General features: G+C 40.4%; 1 long non-coding RNA gene across 1 annotated transcript; it reads left to right on the top strand.

Moving 5' to 3' along the window:
* The first annotated feature begins 3,700 nt into the window (after window positions 1–3,700).
* LOC149463565 (uncharacterized) lies at window positions 3,701–4,278 on the top strand. The gene is made up of 2 exons (XR_016312437.1): window positions 3,701–3,865; window positions 4,245–4,278. It is a non-coding gene; the product is annotated as an uncharacterized LOC149463565 (long non-coding RNA).
* The last annotated feature ends 1,111 nt before the right edge of the window (window positions 4,279–5,389 follow it).

The following is a 5,389-nucleotide window of genomic DNA, read 5'->3' on the forward strand; positions in this document are numbered from 1 at the left end:
CCGCAAATAGTTTGCTGAAGACAAGCAGACTAAGGACATGGATTACTGGAACCATGTCCTGTGGTCTGATGAGACCAAGATAAACTTTTCTGGTTCAACGTGTGTGTCGGCAACCAGGTGAGTACAAAGATAAGTGTGTCTTGGCTACAGTCAAGCATGGTGGTGGGAGTGTCATGGTCTGGGGCTGCATGAATGCTGCCAGTACTGGGGAGCTACAGTTCATTGAGGGAACCATGAATGCCAACATGTACTGTGACATACTGAAGCAGAGCATGATCCCCTCCCTTCAGAGACTGGTTTGCAGGGCAGTATTCCAACATGATATCGACCCCAAATACACCTCCAAGACGACCACTGCCTTGCTAAAGAATCTGAGGGTAAAGGTGATGGACTGGCCAAGCATGTCTCCAGGCCTAAACTCTATTGAGCATCTGTGGGGCGTCCTCAAATGGAAGGTGGAGGAGCACAAGGTTTCTAACATCCACCATCTAACATCCACCAGTTCCGTGATGTCATCATGGAGGAGTGGAAGAGGACTCTAGTGGCCACCTCCATGCTCAAGAGTTGCTGGAAAATAATGGTGGTCACACAAAATATTGACACTTTTGGCCCAATTTGGACATTTTCACTTACGGGTGTACTCACTTTTGTTGCCAGCGGTTTATACATTAATGGCTGTGTGTTGGGTTAGTTTGAGGGGACAGCATATTTACACTGTTATACAAGCTGTACACTGACTACTTTACATTGTAGTAAAGTGTAATTTCTTCAGTGTTGTCACATGAAAAGATTTATATAAAATAATTACAAAAAAGTGAGGGGTGGACTCACTTCTGTGAGATACTGTATATCTGTAAGAAAGGCAAGTTGCCATTTTCATTCTGCATCTTTGAGCTCTGGTACTTCTTTGTTTTTTTAAATCAGAAGAGCAGAAACCTGTGGAAGTAAGTCATAAAAACGTTTCAAATCTCTCCCTCAACTCAGCCAATGGACTTCTGTGTGGTACAGAATATCTTCATAGGCAACATTTATCTCAGACAGAAATTCCTGAAACTGCCTGTGGTTTAGTGCATGAGCTCTAATGAAGTTAACACAAGATGCTACAATTTTCATGATAGAGTCCCCCTTCAGTGATTTACAACACAGCGCTTGTTGGTGGATGAGGCAGTGTATGGCTATTAGACGAGAATGGTTGTGTTTGTACATCTCTTGGATAATGCATGCAACCACTCCTTTGATAGACCCCACCATGCTAGGTGCAATATCAGTTGTCGCACTCGCTAGTTTAGCCCAGTCCAGCTCCTAATCATTCACAGTTTGGTGAACCTTTTCATAGATATCCTCTTCTGTTGTTGTTCCTTTGATGCTTTTCAGTGCAGCAAGCTCCTCTGTGACTTTGAAACAATCATTTGTCCCACTAATGAAAATTAGAGGTTGTGCAGAATCATGATTATCATTGCTTTTGTTGAATGCCAAAGAAAAATAGCACTTCTTTTTGAGGAGTTTTGCAAATGCTGATTCAATTTGTCCCCCACTTCTTCAATCCTTCGTGTAATTGTAGGTCATGAAAGACTCACTGTACTAAATAAATCAGCCTCCTCTGGACACATCTCTTTGGCAACAGAAAGAAAGCATTCTTTAACAAATTCTCCCTCTACGAATGGTCTGCCAGTGCGCGCTATTAGCTTGGCAACTTGAAAACTTGCTCGCAGTGATGAAATATTTAGCTGCGTCTGCTTCACAAAAGTATTTTGCTGAGTTGTCAATCCATTTTTCAGTTTTAATATTTTCTCTTTTCTCACTTGTCCAACCAAATAATCATATTTATGTTGAGTTTCGTAGTGGCGACGAAAAGTGCATTTCTTGAACACAGACAAATTCTGGCATATCAGACAAACAGCTCTTTCCTTGTACTGCATGAAAAAGTAATCCTAAGTCCACTGTTCTTTTAATATCCTGCACTCGGAGACAATTTTTCTTTTTCTAGACATAATGGTTTCCTAGGGATTCAAAATTGATATTAGTAAAATACTAATAAATACAGTGCTACAAAAATAATATACCAGCAATAATAACTTTGCCCATACAGTGACATCCAGAGATAACCAATAAAGGCAGTTTATTAAAAGCAAAGAGATGCTTTGCCAGTTGAAGAAAGAAAGGAAAACTGGTGAAAAAATAGAAAATGGTCTTCACCAACAAGAGAAAGGGTCTATCACCCTAATGACACTAGCAAAAAACTGAAGTGGATGGGGTTCTATGGGTACACTTATATATATATTTCGTGAAATATCTCTAATGGGATTTAACCAGTTCTCCACAGGGCCAGATCTGACATTGCTCTATTACACAAATAAAATAAATTTAATTGCTAGAAATTTACTTAGAACCCCCAAACAGTAAAAAAAAATAAAAAAAAATAAATAAATACTATATATATATATATATATGTATATATATATATATATATATATATATATATATATATATAGATATATATATACACACACACACACACACACTATTGCCAAAAGTATTGGGACGCCTTTACATGTACATGAACTTTCATGGCATCCCAGTCTTAGTCTGTAGGGTTCAATATTGAGTTGGCCCCGCCCTTTACAGCTATAACAGCTTCACCTCTTCTGGGAAGGCTGTCCACAAGGTTTAGGAGTGTGTCTATGGGAATGTCTGACCATTCTTCCAGAAGCACATTTGTGAGGTCAGGCACCCCAAACTATTCCCACAAAGTTGGGAGCATAAAATTGTCCAAAATGTCTTGGTATGCTGATGCCTTAAGAGTTCCCTTCACTGGAACTAAGGGGCCAAGCCTAACCCCTGAAAACCAACCCCACATCATAATCTCCCTCCACCAACTTTACACTTGGCACAATGCAGTCAGGTAAGTACCGTTCTCCTGGCAACCGCCAAACCCAGACACATCCATTGCATTTCCAGACAGAGAAGCGTGATCCGTCACTCCAGAGAATACATCTCCACTGCTCTAGAGTCCAGTGGTGGCGAGCTTTACACCAATGCATCTGACTCTAGACATTGCACTTGGTGATGTAAGGCTTGGATGTAGCTGCTTGACCATGAAAACCCATTCCATGAAGCTCTCTACACACTGTTGTTGTGCTAATCTGAAGGCCACACAAAGTTTGGAGGTCTTTAGCTATTGACTCTGCAGACAGTTGACGACCTCTGCACAGTGTACACTTCAGCATGCACTGACCCCACTCTGTCATTTTACATGGCCTACCACTTCGTGGTTGAGTTGCTGTTATTCCCAGTTGCTTCCACTTTGTTATAATACCAGTAACAGTTGACTGTGAAATATGAAGTAGCAAGGAAATGTCACAGATGGACTTATTGCACAGGTGGCAACCTATCACAGTACCACGCTTGAATTCACTGAACTCCTGAGAGAGACTCATTTTTTACAAATGTTTGTAGAAACAGTCTGCATGCCTAGGTGCTTGATTTTATACACCTGTGGCCATGGAGGTGATTGGAACACCTGAATCTAAAGACGTGGAGGGGCATCCCAATACTTCTGGCAATATAGTGTACACATATACTATATACAGTGGGGCAAATGTAAGAGGTGTAGAAAATAGGCAGCCCCATAAAATTTAAATCCAAAGCCTAATACCTAATATAACAGAAATCTATCTTTGTCAATAAAAGATACTAGTGATTGCATTTTTATTGTACCATCACAAGAGGGCAGAACTACTTCCTGTGATAATAGGAAGACACAGAAGTAGGAACTAAAAGTCTAACACTTTGTTTCCTACAGGACAGTGATTACAGTGAACATATCCAGTCACATGTAATTAAGGGTTTTCTGTGTTTGTTACAGGTAAGCAGGAGGCTGTTTAACATGATAAATAGGACAAAATGACTTAACATGTGCCCTGGTGGTTAGTAAATGTCGCTGTTACTATTATGCAATCAGATTACTTGTAGCATAAATGTGAATATATATTGCAGCTATGTGATTTGGCGCTAAGATACAGGGAATGTGATTTCTCTATTGTAATACGCTATTGTTATGCAGAATAGGTCACTAGCTTATCTGCAGAGGTCTAGATATTCAGTATTGCAATTAAAGATGTTTATTCAAGTATATGAAAATACTTATTAATGTATATGGAAATATTTAGTAAGGTATAGAGGACAGTGATTACAGTGAACATATCCAGTCACATGTAATTAAGGGTTTTCTGTGTTTGTTACAGCCATTCCTAATAAAACACTTCTGGTTTCACCCGACCCATCCTTCGCACAGTTGAATTATTTACCGTATGTGCAACAAAATTGGCGCCCAACGTGGGGCCGGGTAAAAGGAACGCCAAAAGGTCTGGAAGTGAAAAGGAGTGACTACGCTGTCCGTGGTGAAGTTACCGAAAAACATTAGGAGTATGGATATCGAAAAGTTGCAAGACGAAATCAGTGAACACCTGATTCACATGACAGTCACATGGAGACTTGCCAGTTTATAAAGGCCTCTGAAGCAAGTATGGCAAAAGGAAAAATCCGGCGCCATTACATGCGGATAGTGAATGAGGTGTTAGATGAACTGGTAGAGACTGAAAGTGAAGAAGTGGTGACACAATTTCTGCAGGCAACTAAGAAATTCATTGGTGAGTTAGAGAAGAGAGATAACATTGAAGCACCAAGCGATAGTGGCAAAGACCCTCAAGCAGAACAACAGTTAAAGGATTTAAAACAGCAATACTACAGTATCCAGGAAAAACTTCAAGAAACGGCCAAGATGATAGAGGGACAGATGAAAGAACTTAGCACTAAAGACAAAGACTCAAAAGGAAGTCCTGCAAATCAAGACCCTAATCTAGTTGCTCAGAGACTTTCCCATACTAACTTGCCAGAAGTTACAATCAGAAAGGACTTTCAAATTGCTGGCCAGATAGGTGAAAAGGAACAGAAAGATAAGCTGTCCTATACTAACCTCATGCACCAGATTGACATGGGACTGCAAAAGGGATATCCCGAGTCAGAGCTTGTGGAAGCTGTGGTGAAAGCCATTAGTCCTGGGTCAAGTCTCAGAGGCGTGCTAGAGCTGAAGAGTGGACTGACCCTAGTGCCACTCAAGAGAATCCTAAAAAGCCATTATAAAGAGGAAAATGCTTCTGAACTATACCAACAATTGATCAATATATCACAGAATAGTAAAGAGACTCCCCAGAACTTCCTATTTAGGGCCATTGCATTGAAGGACCGTTTGCTGTTCGTTTCACAAGGGGAAGGTTCAGATGAACACTTCGCCACTGAATTTATACAAAAGAAATTCTTAAGGTCAGTGGGCACTGGACTGAGAAGTGACCATATCAAGTTTCAACTAAAACAACACTTGGACGATCCT

Source organism: Staurois parvus, unplaced genomic scaffold, assembly GCF_062004578.1.
Source record: "Staurois parvus isolate SC_StPar_1 unplaced genomic scaffold, SC_StPar_1.0 ptg000154l, whole genome shotgun sequence".
Taxonomy (NCBI): Eukaryota; Metazoa; Chordata; class Amphibia; order Anura; family Ranidae; genus Staurois; species Staurois parvus.